Genomic DNA, 18,209 nt, shown 5'->3' with positions numbered 1-18,209 from the left:
GAGGGGTCCCAAAATATCACGAAAACCTTCCCCGGCCCCAAAAACCCCTACATACCAATTTTCATGTCGATCGGTTCAGTAGTTTCCGAGTCTATAATAATCAGACAGACAGACAGACATCACTCCATTTATATATATATATATATATATATATATATATATATATATATATATATATATATATATATATATATATATATTATGATGAGGTGTAATATTATCACGCTTCTATATAACAGCACTGGCAGCTATATAGATAGCGTGGTCGTGTGAAATAGCTTTTCATTCCAGCCGGCCTTGGTTCGATCCCCATTGACGTCGTATGGACTATTTTTTTGGCACAATCCCAAATGAAATGAGAAAAGAAAACAGAAAGAGATGTCTGCTCGCATACATACAAACCATTTTTAAGCTTTTAAAACAGCTCAATATTTGCGCATTTGACTTTTCAGCACACGAAATGGCATCATTTCTGTCCAAGATGAAAGGTTTTCTGCCAACGCTTGTTTGGGTGCACATGTCCCCAAAGTCGTTCGATTAATTCAAATAATTGAGTATCTGCAATTATAATCGAGTAGTTTTGCATCGAATAATGAAAAATCAAAATATGAATACATCGAATTACTATCATAGCATTCGCGATTAATGAAGAAAGGAACCATAAGAATATTGTGCGTCATTTCCACGATGTGCTCTTTTTTCAATCGTCCGCAAAAAAAACATTAATTGATAAATTTATGAATATACCAAAATACCATTTAATTCAAAAGCCATTTTTATGCACTTTGATGTTAATTTTATAATTATATTCAATGTAACTTTTAAAATTTAAATAACATCTTTTTTTTTATTACCAATGCACAATGGTCCAGGAGGTGAATTTAAGTGGAAATTAGCATCTAGAGCTCGACAGTTATTCTCTAGACAAAAACTGTCTTCAAAAAAGTTCCGAGTAATGCAGAAATTTGTGTTTCATTTGTATGGCAGCCCCCCCTTAGAGAGGGGGGAGGGGTCCCAAAATATCACGAAAACCTTCCCCGGCCCCAAAAACCCCTACATACCAATTTTCATGTCGATCGGTTCAGTAGTTTCCGAGTCTATAATAATCAGACAGACAGACAGACATCACTCCATTTATATATATATATATATATATATATATATATATATATATATATATATATATATATATATATATATATATATATATATATATATATATATATATAGATAGATATGCTAGAGCCAGTATGAGCGAACAAACAGGAAACACATTTGAATGAAAACATATGAAAGCTTTTCGTATAGTTTTCAAAATACACGACCCAGCCAGAGAAAGATATTCTCGTTCTTTTTTTGATGTTGTCAAAAATAGGGTGACCAACATTTACGATGAAATAAAAATTCTAACTTTCTTATCTTTATGGATAGAGGTAAACATAGTTCTACAATATCATAGTTTATAGTTTTTTCAATATAGTTTTTTTCTATCTCTTCAAATAACCGATATAGCCCTTTTTTCACGCTGCGTTAGGGTCACTGCTCCCGTTTGTGCTCCCGTGGCCGAGTGGTTAGCGTCCCACACTTTCATGCCGGGGGTTCGGGTTCGATTCCCGTTCTGGTCGGGACATTTTTCGTCAAAGAAAATTCTTCCGGCTTGCACTGTGGTCACGCGTATTCTAGAGCTTGCCACTCCAGAGTACATTTAAGGCGTGTTACTCGGCATAGAAATCTCAACCAAGTATTACTAATAAAAATGACGCAAGTAATGCTACGTTGAGAAGGCAAAAGTTCCATTGGAACGTTTGAGCCATCCAAGTAGGGTCACCATAAAAAACGGTATTTTTGCTCAAACTTTAATATTGCGAATTTTACATGCAAACTGTGTTCAAGAGACTTTTAGAGCTTACTAAGACTAACATTTTTCGATGCAAAACTTGTCAACATCGTAACTCTACTTAAAGTTATTGATATTTCTTCCCAAAAAATACACTCAAACAAACACAAAAAATGTTCGTTGACGGCATTTGAAAGGGCATACTTGACTCTACATAATGCGTGATTATAAAAAAAAAATTGTATTTGAGTAAACTAAAATTGAAGTCATGAGTTTTTGGGTGAAAAAGCATCAATAACTTTGAGTAGTATTAAGATATTGACAAGTTCTGCATCGAAAAATGTTGGTCATGATAAGCTGTAAAAGTTGTCCCAAGACAATTTTAATGTAGAGGTTGAAATATAAAAATTAGAACAAAAAAAAACGTTTTTTTTCAAGGTGACCCTAATGCACAAAGCGCTCTAAACAACTTTAAGGAAGATCTTTATTCTCTGGACAAAAACTGTGTTTTACAAAGTTGTTACATATCATAGGGCGCACATTTTCATATTATCAAAATAGGCCAAAATTTTCGATGAAATAAAAAATCTTATTTTCTTATCTTTATATATAGAGGCAAACATAGTTCGACAATATTGTAGCCTCAATTATTTTAAGCAGCTTTGTAGGACAAAGTTTTATTCTATCTCTTAAAATATCCGATATAGCGCTTTTTATTCTAAGTTTCATTAGGGTGACCATGAAAACACGGTTTTATTTTTGCTATAACTTTCATATTCCATAGCCTACATCAAAATTGTCTTGGAACGACTTTTAGAGCTTATCAAGACAAATATTTTGCGATGCAGAACTACTCAATATCTTAATTCTACTTAAAGTTATTGATGCTTTTTCACTCGAAAATTTATGATTTCAATTTTAGTTTACTCAAATACAAAAAAATAACATAGTTTTGGAAATCCCATATTATATAGAGTCAAGTGAGTTCTATCAAATGCCGTCAACGAATACTTTTTATGTTTGCATCAAAAAGAATGCCAAGCAAATCAAGAGAGTGTATTTTTTGGGAAGAAATATCAACAACTTTGAGTTGAGTTGCGATATTAACAAGTTCTGCATCGAAAAATGTTTGTCTTAGTAAGCTCTAAAAGTCTTCTTATAACAGTTCGCTTGTAAAATTTGCAATATTAAAATTAGGGCAAAAAACTTTTTTTTTATGGTGACCCTAATGCAACTTAGAAAAAAGCGCTATAACGGTTATTTCAAGAGATAGAAAAAAACTTTGTTCTACAAATTTGCTTAAAATAACTGAGGCTAAAACATTGTCGAACCATATCTACCTCTATCTATAAAGATAAGAAAGTTATAAATTTTATTTCATCGAAAATGTTGGTAACCCTATTTTTGACAACATATCTAGGTAGATAAGCGCTTTATCATATATAACAACTTTGTCGAAGACAGTTTTTGTCTAGAGAATAACTGTCGAGCTCTAGATGCAAATTTCCTCTTAACTGCACTTCCTGGACCATTGTGCAATGTATCTTCATTTTTATTACAAGAAATAAATATTCGCTTGATTAATCGAATACTGAAAGACAGTTATTAGAACGAATCGAATATTGAAAAATGGCCCAACGATTATTCAATAATCGAATAAACGGAAAGTTTAGAATCTCTACTAGTGCCTTTTAAAGTTCGCTGATGAGAATTTAGAATTATTGCTTTTTTTTTCTTTCTTTATTGAAGAGATTTCCAGCTGAAGGCTGGTTCATCCCTCACTATTGCATAGTTGGAACTCTCAACTTTTTCATGAAGCTTTTCTGAGGGAAACATTTCAGTTGTTGATCTAATTGAAACAACATCCAATCCCAATCGAGGCTTATCGATAGTTTATTTCCGTAAATAGTTTAATTATCAAAAGTTCGCCATTTTTGTGCCTAAAAACATGGCCAAATATGGCAGACGGTGTAAAATGGCCAAATTTGTTATTAACTAGCTGACCCGGCAAACTTCGTTCCGCCCCAAATGGATTTTTTTTGTTATCAATACCTTCAAACATTCACGTTTTCTTGCTAAGCGAACGTTCATGGATCCAATTCATCTGCTAATTGACCCTTTACAATTTCCTTTTACTGTAAATTTCCTAGTGCTTCTACCAAAACTCTTCCTTGTAATTTAAAATTATAAATTCGTTCAAAATTATTCTCGTTCAAGATTTTTCAATCACTTGCAAATAACATGTTTCTCCCTTACATGGAATACATGTTTAAGGGGGGACCCCTGTCCGGAAGGTCGAAGAGTAATGAATTTTCATGATTTTCTTTCGGATGTTAGGAATAAAGTGAAATATTCGGGTTTTTTGGTTATTGTTTAAGATATATTGTAAGATGTATTTTCTATTTTTTGAGTGCACGAATCATGATTATTACGCTGTTGGCAGCTGGATCCGTAGATGCCGTCTGAAAATAGGTACATTGCTGGTGGTATCGGCTCTGAAGCAACGGGGTGTCGCAGAACGAATTCCAATGAATATTTTGAAACTCTAGGATAATATCTAAAGCGTTACATAGTGGGGTTTTTCAAAATTCGAAAAATTGCCAAAATGGCGGCCATTTTTGTTTAAAGTGAGTTATTTTTCAAGAAAAATCGTTGTTTAGAAGCTCATAAAAAATCGGAATATCATCGAACATCAAATAACGGCTATGTAATGCTTTAGATAATTCTTTTTTACATGCTGATAAAAAAATTCAGCCAGATCGGTCGAATAGATCCTGAGATATCGATACCGTTGAATAAATGTGGTTTCGAGAAAAACGCGTTTAAAAATTCGTATAGCAATACTTTATCCCTGAGGTGACTTCATCTTTTTGGCTGTAACTTTCCAATGAAATTAAATATCGAAAAATCCTTTTAGGACAACATTTCTGAGGGCATAAGCTTCCCAAAAATGCAAAAAACAAAAATTCGATTTTTTCGATTTTCCAGACAGGGGTCCCCCCTTAATACAGAAAATGTAATAAAATGATGACAATCGTGTACGCCATGGCACAACTTTCTCAATCTCGAATCGGACGATTCCTCGAGTTTTGCACTTACTCCTTTGCTGGATTAGTTTTTGGGCCTCCCCAACTTTAGGGAGGGGGAGGAGTGAACCACCATAGAAACATTTATTGCTCCTTAAAACCATCACATGCCAAATCTAGTTCCATTTGCTTGATAAGTTCTCCAGTTATGGCAAACCAACACCCCCGCCTCCTTAGAGTGTGTCGAAATACCATAGAAACATATCGTGCTCTCTAAAACCTCCTCAAACAATAATAACAAAAGCGAAAATCAAAATATTTCCCAAAAGTAATATTTTTCCAAAGACAACTAACTCATAATCTTCCGTTTCATATGTCGAACATCTAAATCGGTTCAGTAGTTCAGAAGTTATGAATTTTTGTAACGGAAAAAAAGTGAAAAAAATTGTTTTTTCGAACCATCGGTTAACTTTGGAAAATCATATCTTAAAAACGAAAAAATAGCATCTCTGATATCGAGATATATTAAGTCCTCAGCCTTCAAGAAAAAATATTAAAAAAATATTGCGCCCTCTAGTCCAAAGCCATGAAAACAACAAAAAACGACAACAATCAATAATTACGAAAACAAAATCCATTTTTTTGCTGGTTCAATATGTTTCAATAAACTAGCTTATTGGTTACAATTTGATATGTCAATCATCTAAAACGGTTCAGTGGCTCAGAAGTTATCAATTTTCAAAAAAAAAGTCATTTGTTGAAAAACGTGGAAACGTGATAGATAGAATTAATTCTTACGAAATTAAAATTACGAGATGTGTTCAGGGAATTTTTTGTCTACATGAATTATGTCGTCTCCAAAACAGTCTCCGTTAGATACTACGCATTTATGCGAGTGCAAATCCTTGAATCACTTTTCAAACTCGGTATTTAGGATAGCCTTTAGCTTTTTCGGCGATGCGCTTTTAATGTCTTCTAAGCTTGTAAAATGACGGCCTTTAAGGTTCTCTTTATTTTTAGAAATAGATAAAAGTCACTAGGAACCATGTCTGGTGAATATGGGGGATGTGGTATAGATACAGTCCTGTTTTTGGATTAAAACTCACTAACTAGTCCGAGGCGTTCGTCATCTTCATCATCTTCGCGGCCATCTTGGGAACGCCTCTTCTTCTTCTTCTTAAATGGCACCAACGTTCCTAGAGGAACTTCACCGTCTCAACGCAATATTACTTGCGTCATTTTTACTAGTACTTAGTTGAGATTTCTATGCCAAATAACACGCCTTGAATGCATTCTGAGTGGCAAGCTCTAGAATACGCATGACCACAGTGCAAGTCGGAGGAAAGTTCTTTTACGAAAAATTCCCCCGACCAGAACGGGAATCGAACCCGAACCCCCGGCATGTTAGGTTTTGACGCTAACCACTCGACCACGGGAGCACTTGGGAACGCCTCTACCACTCGTAAAACTCCTATTTTGTTCATAAAGTGGTTCAAGATCCGGATTTTTAGCGTTACATAATTTGTGCACCACGCCTTACGAAGTATACTAGGTTCAAGAAAACATCCATTCTCATTTCCAATCAATATTTAGTATTTTGAATATCACTTATCTAACTTGAAACATACTTAATAGCATAGCATAATTAATTATTAGCATAGTTTTGATATAATGCTACACAATGCTTTCCTACTGGGCAATTTCCTTGCAAGCTAATGTTTGTGGTTCAATTGTTATTTCGTGACCAATATATTTGTAAATACATATATCTACGAGAACATGATTGTCATCTTGATGACACGGAAAAATAGAATAAATATAATGGTAGTTTCTCGAAATATTTCATTCAACTTTTTTGTTAGTTCTAAACAACATCAAAATGCAAATTAAAGTAACTGGAAACTAGTTACCCTATTAATTATATGACTAATGAAAAGAGAAGACCGAAAAGTAGATTGCAAGATCCATTTCATTATTACTCTATGCTTGATATCGCTAGTGATATAGACATAAGTTAAGGTAAATGAAAAATAAAAACAATATACATGTAATCCCAAGAAACCACAACCACAATGTTCAATACAAATGAAAAAGTTCCAATTTTGGTATAACTTTGTAAGGAGAGCTGTAAACTATGAACACTTACCTTAAAAACTTGGATATAGAAAAATGCAAAAACTGGCACAGGTTTTGTAAAATAAAAACACATGAACTCTCTCATACATTTCTTTCAGTCATAAAGGATGATAAGAAATCTGAGCTGCACTTGCTCGCAGATTTTATAGTTACTATTTTAAATGTATATATTCATGCACACTGGTTTAGCGGTAAACACTTACATTTTTAATGATCGTGTTTAATGGCAGGTAAATAAAAGTTGGCGCTCTCGCGGAATAACAATGAAAAAGAGTATGCTACAGTTGAAAGTTTATTCGGTGAGCGTAGCATATTTTCACTCCACTTCTTATGTGATTTAAAGCAATTATTCGTTTGATGAGTAGTAGTTAGTCAGTAGTTTTCTGACAATTTTCATTTCACATAAGCAGACTTACTTAGTCATAGTGCTTAACACTTCACAGTCGATTATTTCATTCACAATACCAACTGAACACTGTTGAGCATCTTGTCACATTTCATTTCACTTTTTTTTTGTTTTTTCTCTGATAGATGTGAATTAATCCTTACAAACGCAGCTAAACATCTTACCAGTTTTTGTTCAAAATAAATCACCAACGCTATCCACTAAAACTCCACAATAAGTACTGGTCAACCTCGACGTATCCTTCAACACTATCTATGTTAGGTATTGTTCAGCAGTTATAGCCGAGAAGTTGAGTCAAAACACCTTGCTAAGAATCGTAACCCGGGTCACCCCAAGAAGCGACGGAGTTCAGCGAAATCCACTTGAGAATTCCCTAGAACAATAATTTACTCAGTACTCGAGTAATCCCCTCCGTCGTCGTGAATGCGTCTTATCCACTACCGTGCCCAGCGGCAGCCCCAAGCAAGGAGCCTTTCAACACAAAACTACCGCACGGTACATCAGTTGGATAACCGAGATTAGACACGAAAATATTTCCAAACAGGGGAAACACACAATCACTACCGGTTGATGATCCGAACCCGAGTATTTGCTCTCTCTCTCTGGAAAGCATCCACCGCAAAGGACCTCAAAAATCAGACTGAAGATAAGCGAGAGCAGCAGACGAGACCGACCCATCAAGGATGATTGGGATTTATCCACTTTAATCGACTTGTCTCTAGATTGGGAAAATCAACGAGAGCGAAAAAGGAAGGCCTTTTCATCTCGCTGCTCTTGTTCCTGGTCAGGATCGGAGGATCGAAAATGGAGGGAAAACGAGAGGCTTTGTCGGTTGGCAGTGTAGTAGCTGTGGGCCGAAAGAGACCCAAATATTACAACTTTTTCTTTTGTGCTAAATAAATATGCCACTATGAAATGAATGAACGATAAATTAACAGATACAAAGAAAAATTTTGTATGTGAAAAAACAAAACATTTGCAATAAAACTCAGCCCACTGCTGATGGCTTCACAGCATCCGTTCGCTTTTTTCCCGAGAGCTCCAAGATAGTTGTATATTTTTCATTAACTCTCTCATTTTCCGTGGACTCAGAAAAATAGTGGCTTTGCTCCGTTACTCACTCAAAATGGAGCATTTTGCTCTTCGGTCCACTTTTTTTCGAGAGGTTTTTTGCATTACTCTCCCACGGCATCTCACACCGATAACGTAAACATCAGCAACAGAAGTGAATGGGAGTCCTTCCTCCCCCTCAACCCATCGAATTTCTCGTTCAATTATACCTGCGAGGCATTATGACGAGTTTGGGGGTGGTGGTCTCCTCGGGGGTGGCGGAATAGGCTCGCTCAGTTCCATTATCGTTCGTTCGCTTTTACTTCACATGGGCTCAAGTGCCACCGAAATAAGAATGCTTATGGCACGGAGCGATGGATGCTGGTGTGAGCGAAAGCGAGACAATGCTATGTGCGAAAAAAAGAAAAGGAATGCATTTTCCCGACAGAGATCGCTACGCTCTAATACCACTCCATTAGCATAAAAGGATGCTGCGTGTGAGCAAATGAGTCCTTTTGCCGCTTGTTTTTTTTTTCTTCTCTTATTTCTTTACACCGACGCTGGGACGCTTGGTCTCTCCGCCCGATATTACATGGTTGAAATAATCCAACATTTAACGGCGAACGCCGTTGTGCAGCCAGCTGTGCTTCGATCTATAAATTTAATGTCGTCGAAATTTGTTATCATTGTCGTCAATATCATCAGCATAATGTAAAATATTAATTTTTTATCTAATGAACGTCAGCGGAGTACTCTATCATTTTAGCCGGAGTAATTGGAGGTAGAGTATTGCTCGATATATTTATTATTCATCGAAATCGACTACAACCCCTGCAATTACTTACGTTGCCAAAATCTCTCGTTCACAAAAAACGTGTCTGACCCTATCATACGATTGTCTACAAATTTGAGTGAGTGACTACGAATAATGGTTTATAGAGATGACCATTTTCATATTGAACACAATGCCTATTTGTATGCAACTACCTAACGCTCATCTGCTACGTGTATGTACCGAAATATTGGAATTTAAACTCTGTGGCTTCGTTTGTGTGTTCTCAAGATATCCGTTATTCATCCATTAAAAGGAAAAAAAATTATAGGAGGTTGTGTTCAAGATACGACCGCATTGTTGACGTAGAACTACGCTGTAGTTTAATTCAAGTCGCTTGTTTATAACTGCGAGTATTATTTTATATTGCTACGAAAATTTTTAAATAACCGTTCTATCAATTTGGTCGGAAATGTTTTTTTTTATTGTAGACGATAATTTTTTGATAATTCATTCTTGTGCTCGCAGAACAATACATGCCTCGGGATAAGCGCAGCTTTCATCCTTAGTGGAGAAAGTTTTGCTACTGCCAAGCGAAACCAAATCACATACAAAATTCCAGAACGACATTTTCTTTCTTGGTGACTAAATAAGCGAAATAAACCCTACCGCACGCGAACCCAAATAAATTAATAACTTATTATAACTTATTGCATAACTCGGTATTCCCCAAATAATTTTTTGGTGCACAACCTTTACACCTGCTTCGCCATAGCTTCAGTTCATTGCATTGATGCAATGGAAAAGGCACCAACGAAGCCTTTATGATGACAGAAAACAAACAATGTTAACTGCTTGGAAAAAGGCTGAATATTTGCCTCAGCAGAGGTTCATATATCGATGGCTCGAAGCAACTAAATATATACACACTTATCTCTGTTTTGCGCTTTTCTCAACAGAAGCCCTTTCTGGTAATATTGCCAGTCTAGATTAGCTTAGCTGTCATCCTTTGTGGAGAAAGTTTTCCTATCGTCATGCGAAACCAAATCACTGACCAAATTCCAGAACATTTATTTTCTTGGTGAGCTGACGATAGACTAGCTTGATGATTCCCCACACAATTGTATAGCTCAAAACATTAATGCAATGGCGTCAGTTTGATGCAATGATTAAAGAGACTTTAAACTTCTTCAGTTTAAACAAATGTATGAGGAAATTGTATGAGGAACAAATCAAATGTATGCGGAAACAAATGTATCACAAATGTATGAGGAAATAGGAATGCTTCAAATTTTTATCATTTTAAACCATGTACAGAATATGGGATAGTCATGTATAGCATATCACACAAATCTTAGGGAATTTCCGATTCGTTTGGTATGTAAATCGCCAGAATCCGTTCACGGCAAAAATAGTTATTAACGTTAACTTTATTTCATAAAAACGTGACCTGATTTCTGATTTGGCACCCTTAATGAAAGACGTAGCTCTACGTCAAAAATTAAATCTCATACTAATTGTTTCGACAACTGGAACTGGAACTGTTTTTTTTTTTTGGCAGACTTATCTCACTTCTTAACTAGGCGAACCTAGCCAGAATTTTCACCTGCCCCCGGGCTTCTGAATGCCAAAGGGGGACTAGGCTCTGCGGAATGCACGTATCTGCATGCTCGTGCTGTTTCAGTCCTGACCGAGAAATTGTCGGACAATCGCGCAGGTGCTAAGGATGACCGACTTTTGGATGCCGGCCAATTCCTTCTCCATGTTCAACACCTTTAGCGCTTCCAGAAGTGTCTTCGGGACAATTCCAGTTCCAGAGAGAACGACTGGAACAATTCTTGGGACCTCCCTTAGCCCCCACAGTTCCTTGAGCTCCACGGCCAATGGTCGGTACTTGCAGATTTTGCGACCGTGGGTCTCCTCCAGATTCTGGTTCAGTGGAATAGCGACATCGATGATGGTGACTTTGCGGTCGCTCTTGTCGTAAACCATTATATCTGGGCGGTTGTGGTGGATCGAGAGGTCGGTCAGAACAGTGCGATCCCAGTACAGCTTGAAACGGTCATTTTCCAGGACAGGTGCAGGCAGGTACCGGTAGTTTGGTACGTTGTCTTCCAGTAGAGCACATTGGAGCGCCAGTTGTCGATGAACAATACGGGCCACGTTGTTGTGGCGCTCGGTGTAGGCTGCGTTGGCCAAAACGGGACAGCCTCCCATAATGTGCTCTATGTTTTCACCTGGTTGATGGCACATCCGGCAAATGTCATCAACGTCTTGATGCCAGACGTACCGCCTGCAGTTCCTCGTCGGCATTATCCTGTCCTGGATGGCTATCATGTCGGCTTCTACTACTGAAGAGAGTTCAACACGCGTTAGCCACAGATTAGATGCGGCCTTGTCGACGTGTGGCCCGCCAGTTGATGGGGGTGGGCACCATGCACTGCCTTCTGCTTCCAAGCTGCAATCTTCTCTTCCACTGTCTGCAGATTGCAGTTTAGTTGGTACTCCGCTTGCGCCAAGTGCAGAGCGCTGTATCCTCTGTCGGCGGCGCAGACAGCCCGGTATAGCGCGTTTTGGTTGGCGCGTTCTGCGAAGTACTCGCGCAGTTGTCGTACCTGGGCAACACACAGTGCAGATATGTCGACTATTCCAAGTCCCCCTTCTTTGCGTGACAGTGAAACTCTCTCCAGTGCCGATTGAGGATGGTGCATTCCGGCCTCTTTAAATGCTTTCCTCATCCTCCTCTCAAGGTCCTCTAGGTCAGTTTCGCTCCATTTGACTACACCAAAACTGAAGGTCAGCCGGAGAACCGCGAATGTGTTGATCGCGCGTACCTTGTTCCCCGCGTTGAGGAAAGTCCTCAGGACACAGTTCACTCGACTCAAGAACTTGTCTCGCAGCTCCGTCTTGATGCCGGAGTAGCGAATCCCGGTGAGCTGTCGGAATCCAAGGTATTTGTAGGATTCGCCACGAACCATGTCTTATATAAACTCGCCGTCATAGACCTCGTAGCCTTCGGATTCGGTCAGTTGTCCCTTCAGCAGGTGGACACAGCGGCACTTGTCGAGGCCGAACTCCATGCAGATGTTCCTGCTTATATCTTCGACAACCCGGATAGCTACACCTAGACGCTGACGAGAATCAGCGTAGACCTTGAGATCGTCCATGTAAAAGGTATGGGTCACTTCTTCGTTGGCGCCGTCCCCATACCTTAACTTATAGCCATGACCGTTCCTATTGAGCGTCCTACTAAGGGGGTTCAGTGCCAGACAAAACCAAAGCGGGCTGAAAGAGTCGCCTTGGAATATCCCCCTCTTTATCTGCAGCGTTCTAGACTGCAACACATTTTCCCCATCACTAAAGGTGGGACCAGAATGCCGCGCTATGCGTCGCGTTGCGACAATTGTGCGTTGACACTTCATTTTAATTATGTGTGTTTCCATTTAGTCGAACACAATAATGCGTTGCGTCATTAGCATCTTTGTACTGAACGCTAACATTTGTTCTAAACTGCTTGCGCTGAATTCGCGATGACGTCTGGCGTCAATTTCAAATTAGGACCATAATTTGGGTCCCAAACTCGTTAGTGTAATCTCCATCAGACTAGAAAACACGAAGCCGATTTTTAAATTCTAAAATTTGAATGAGAATTTTCACATCGTGTTATTTGATTACTTGAAACACGTGTTTCTGACTTTCATTCAACCATATGGCAACAATTCCAACATTGTTGCTGAGTTTTATCATCATAATATAGAGTTGTCTTCATAAACAATTTTCGTATGAGACTTTTCACCACCTGCAAACAAAAATGTTTTTCATTTAAATAGAGTACTAGTTTGATATGATAAAAGCTAATTTTCATTCATAATTTTAAATTTGAAAACGTGTTCATTCCAACTATTCCCTCAACTAGTAAACGAAGCTCAATGCCGCCAGCGCGAATAGGTCAATGTGTGGTTTTTAAAATCATTCAACTGATCCGTGAACACAACAAGAACAAGATTTTCATACGATTTTATTTTGCTTTTGTTTACATGAAAAAAAATTGACGCGAATGCTAGATTGTGACTGCAAATCAACAGACTGCGTCTTGCGAATGTTTTAGTACAAAACGCAAGTAATGACAGCTGATGAGAAGCAACGCACAACGCGGCATTCTGTTTCCACCTTAAGGTGCAGAGACGTACTCCACTGCCTGATCGCATGCTGCAGGAACCTAACGACGACGGGATCAATTTTGTAGAGCTCCAATACCCGGACGAGAAACGAGTGAGGTATGGAGTCATAAGCCTTCCTGTAATCGATGTAGGCCATGCTTAGGTTCCGCTGGTTATAAACCGCCTGGCCGACGATGGCTGCGTCGATGATGGCCTGGTCTTTGCAGCCACGCGTATTCTTCCTGCATCCTGCTCTTCTGCGATGATGTGATGTTGTTCGCAGTGAGCAAAAACTTTGGCGGTTATGATGCTGCTTAATATCTTGTACAGACTCGATAGGTACGTTATCGGTCTGTACTGTGATGGGTTCAATGTGTTGCTGTCTTTCGGGAGGAGGAATGTGACGCCACGGGTGGCGAATTCAGGGAGGTTGTGTGGGTCACGTAGCACCTTGTTGAAGCACTCAGCTATCTTTGGATGTGCGACGGTCAGCTTCTTGTGCCAGAAGTTCTGAACACCTTCGGGGCCCGGTGCTGCCCAGTTCCTCAGGTACCGCGAGGCTTCGCGGACATCGTTTTCTTCGACGATGATAGCTGGCATCTCTCCAATTTTACCACAACTCTCCTCCTCCCGTCTTAACCACATTTGCCCGTCGCGATGTTGTACTGGGGTCTCCCAAATACCAGCCCAGAAGTTCGTCACATCGCTAATATCTGGCAAACCTTCGCGGTAGTCGGGCTTCTCGTCGCTAATGTGGTCGTAGAACGCCTTTTCGTTATCTCTGAACATCCGATTTTGTTCCTGGCGCTTTGCAGAGTCAGAGTAACGCTTCAGCCGTTTAGTTAGGACGCTCAATTGCTGTACCAGTGTGTCGAGTTTTTCCGTCAGCTGGTGAGCTCCCAGCTGGGGAAGTTCAGTAGGCCGCACGATCACAGCAACTTGGCGACATAATTTCGCCGATCTGCTGCCTCTTTTGTACGCCATCAGTCTTCCAATTGCGGCGCGCTTGTTTAGGATCCGTTGCTCCAATCTCCTTCGCCATGGAGGCTCACGCCTTTCACGGAGATGTTGGAGCAGTCCGCCTCTTGGCCTAATACGGTATCCTAAACTTTTGGCGGTCGCCACAGCAGCGCAGTAAACTTTCAGTTGCAGCTCCTCCATGTTCTCAGCATCAACCAAGTGCAGCGGAAGAACGTGCTCGTTCATGAGCTTTACCGCACTTGTCAGCCTGCGGGAATGCTGCAACTTCGGGATCCTGGGGCGCGACAATGGGTCTGTGTCACGGAACTGTGAGATCGCCTCGTCGTAGTGGAAGACCAGATCGCGTAGTAGTTGTTGATCTGGCTGTGGGTCTTCCGGCTCAGGGGGTTGTTGTACTGTGGCCTCCACTGGTGCTGATTCGCGAATGAATTGCTCAGCCGTACTGAACTTCGTCTCGACACATCGCTTGCTCTGTTGTTCCTGGAGCTTATTTCTCTCTGCACCTGCTGCTTGATCTCGTCGATTTGCGTTTGGGAGAGCATGTTGTTGCGTACTATCGCTCTACGCCTCGCGTTCATCGCGTTCTGATCAAGCCTCCCGACGAACTCTGGATACGCTTCCTCGAACATTGTTAGTATTCGAGGGCGACCGCTCATGTCCGTCTCCAAAGCAGTGCAGATGTAATAGGCGCGGATTACGAATTCGTTCATTTCGTGTGTCCACATGATCCGACGCCTAGTGGTACCCACGAGTGTGGACGACTGCTGTCTGGTAGTCACAACACGCCTCGTAGGCGCATCGTTTCTTCGGTGATGTCGATGGCTGCTGTTTCCGTGTGGCGGTAGCTCTTCGGGTTGAACCCGGCTGGTGGTCCGCTCTTGCACCTCGCCCTCCAGCCGCTGGCCGCTCGCTCTTACGCCCGTTCCAGGACCAGCTCCAGTTCGAGGACCCTCCTCGGGCGATCGCATTCTAAGTATTCTTCGTGAACGTAGCTCCATTTATTGGGGGTATCTCCTTTTCCCGGGAGACAGCGGGTTGGCAAGGCCTCCATGACCCGGGAGGCCTTCCCCGGGAGAGATATAGCGCTCTGACTCGCTCGCACCCCTTCACTTAGCCACTTTCGACACCCGTTCTCGGAGCCAAGACCAGGTGTGTGTTTCCAGTTCACGCCCGATCTAAAAATGTCGTCATATGATCTTCGTGGAGGCGTGAGATAGGAACATTTGAGACCAACAGGCAGGCTCCTACCCTAGTGTTGATCCCCATTTGAGAACTTTTTTTTTATAGAGGTGAGGAACGCTCTACAAGCCTTATCTGGGAAGGGTTAACCCAGACGTCGAGTGGGGATCGCACCCACAAAAACCAAGCCCTCTACTCGTTGCCTTATTCCCCCTGGGACCACATCTAGGCGACTACTTCAGGGGGCGGCTGTGCTCATGCACTCTTCGAGTTTTCAACGCTGACTAGCGTTGTCCTTCCCTTTTTCTCAATATTTTTTTCTCTCTATTCGCTTTTCATTCCACTGCGCTTATGTCCTCTTCGCAGGCATCCATTTACCCGTCGAGACGTGCACCGATTAGGAAGCGCCCTCCAACTTGACACGCGCCCCGTCACAATCACCCTCGCAGGATTTCTCTTCCCAGCGGAGTGCCGATTAGGTAGTGCCCTCCTACATGATGCGCACTCCGTCACAGCTACTCTCATGGGGTATGCACCATTTTGATCATGGCTTCATCCTTCGCGGTGTTTCTCCATCCAGGCCACGATCAGGCGTTGTCAGGCAGGCATTTTTGCTGTTCTCCGCGGCAGTATTCGGTTACCTGTCGTGCCGACGAGACGTGCACCGATTAGGAAGCGCACTCCAACTTGACGCGCGTTTTTCAGTCATTCGTGGCAGTATCCGATTACCTGTCGAGACGTGCACCGATTAGGAAGCGCCCTCCAACTTAACGCGCGCCCCGTCACAGTCACCCTCGCAGGATTTCTCTTCCCAGCGGAGCGCCGATTAGGTAGTGCCCTCCAACATGACGCGCACTCCGTCACGGCGGCTCTCGGGGGGGACTATCCGGTACTACAGCCGTCTCAATTGTTCATCTCTTATGGTCAGGCGTTATCCGCATGCTGGTCGGTCCTCCACTTCCGCTGTAGCTCGGACATGATATGTACGATTGCACTGTTTACTGCGTTCCAGGTGCCCTCGTCACGACCCATTTCCTACACGATGTTCCCAACATGAAGGGTAGGCAGCCCCTCGCGCACTGTGGTGAATCTGGGACATTCGAATACGATGTGTTCCGGTGTTTCCTCCACATTTCCACACTCCGGACAAAGAGGCAATCTTGCGTGTCCGAACCGGTGCTGATACTGCCTGAAGCAGCCATGACCAGACAAAAACTGCGTCCATCTGCCGTTTTGCGCCGCACTCCACTCTTGCTGCCACCTAGCCATCGACTTCGCCCTCATTAGCTTCCGGATTCCTCTGGTCCCCCTCCTCCTATAGCACTCGCTGTCCTCCGCCAAGATGATGTCTATGGGGACCAACCTGGCTATGACGTAGACCGCTTCTGTTGACACGGTTCTGTACGCACTCGCGACTCGCATCGCCATGAGCCGGTACGAACTATTCAGCCTCTTCGTGTTCCGCTGAGTTTCTAACGCCGCGATCCAGGCTGGACCACCGTAACGTAGTGTCGATGAGGAGACACTAGCCAAGATGTGCCTCTTGCTGCTGCTTGGGCCAAAGTTGTTGGGCATGATTCGTGTCAGTGCATTGATTGCCTTCGTTGCTTTTTTACAAGCGTAATCGACGTGACTGTTGAAGTTCAGTCGATCATCGATCTGCACCCCCAGGTATTTTAGGTCTCGCTTCGAGGTTATCGAGTGCTCTCCAATTGTGATTTCTGCACGTTGCACCGCCCTGCGGTTGCTGACGATCAGCATTTCCGTCTTGTGGTGGGCTATCTGCAGTTTCACACTTTGCATCCACCTTCCGATCATGTCTATCGACTCGGTCGCGAACATTTCGACCCGTTCCAAAGATTCCCCTGAATAGAATAACGATGTCATCCGCGAAGCCAATGATCTCCACACCTCTGGGCAGATTCAGTTTTAGTACGCCATCGTACATACTGTTCCAGAGCGATGGGCCCAAGATAGAGCCCTGCCGAACTACCGCCGTAGTTTTAATCTGCGCCTGGCCCGTGTTTGTCTCGTACACCAGCACGCGGTTCTCGAAGTAGCTTCTCAGTATTCTACGCAGGTAGTCTGGGACTTTCATCGTGTGGAGCACAGTCGCGATGGCCTCCCAGCTGGCACTATTGAACGCGTTCTTAACGTCGATCGTTATCACTGCGCAGTATCGATTTCCTCTGAGCTTCTGTTTGGATGCTCTGTTGGCTCTTTCGACCACTATGCGAATGGCATCTACCGTGGATCTCCCTTTCCGAAATCCGAATTGATTATCGGACAGTCCACGAACTCCCTCCGTGCATTCCGTCAGCCTATTAAGGATGATTCTCTCCAAAAGTTTCCCAAGAGTGTCCAACAGGCATATGGGTCTATACGATGCTGGACCCCCGTTGTCTTTCCTGGCTTGGGCAGTAGTACTAGCTGTTGTACCTTCCATCGATCCGGAAAGTAGCAGTCGTCTAGACACTTCTGCATGGCTGTCCTGAACATATCAGGGAATGCTAGGACTGCCGCTTTCAAAGCTACGTTGAGGATTCCATCTGGGCCAGGCGCTTTCTTCGTTTTTAGGCGTTTGATAGCTGCATCTAGTTCATCGTTCGTCACCTCTCTGCGTTCGATGCTATCCTCATCCTCTCCATATGGCGTGGGTGGC

General features: G+C 42.0%; 1 protein-coding gene across 7 annotated transcripts in view; it reads right to left on the bottom strand.

Annotated features, from left to right (window-relative positions):
• Positions 1–18,209, bottom strand: part of LOC129770824 (cell adhesion molecule Dscam2) — a 388,958-nt gene that overhangs the window by 327,068 nt on the left and 43,681 nt on the right. The window contains exon 1 of one of the 7 annotated variants that reach the window (XM_055773920.1): positions 7,010–8,040. The exons of 5 other annotated variants lie outside the window; for them this stretch is intronic. The gene's annotated coding sequence lies outside the window, so the exon portion shown is untranslated. Of the gene's footprint in view, positions 1–7,009; positions 8,041–18,209 lie in introns of those variants that run through there. One more of the 7 variants, XM_055773922.1, reaches the window with a different exon arrangement.

The sequence above is a fragment of the Toxorhynchites rutilus genome, chromosome 2 (assembly GCF_029784135.1).
Source record: "Toxorhynchites rutilus septentrionalis strain SRP chromosome 2, ASM2978413v1, whole genome shotgun sequence".
NCBI lineage: Eukaryota > Metazoa > Arthropoda > Insecta > Diptera > Culicidae > Toxorhynchites > Toxorhynchites rutilus.
The sequence above is the reverse complement of the archived record's forward strand: the minus strand, read 5'-3'. Positions and strand labels throughout refer to the sequence as shown.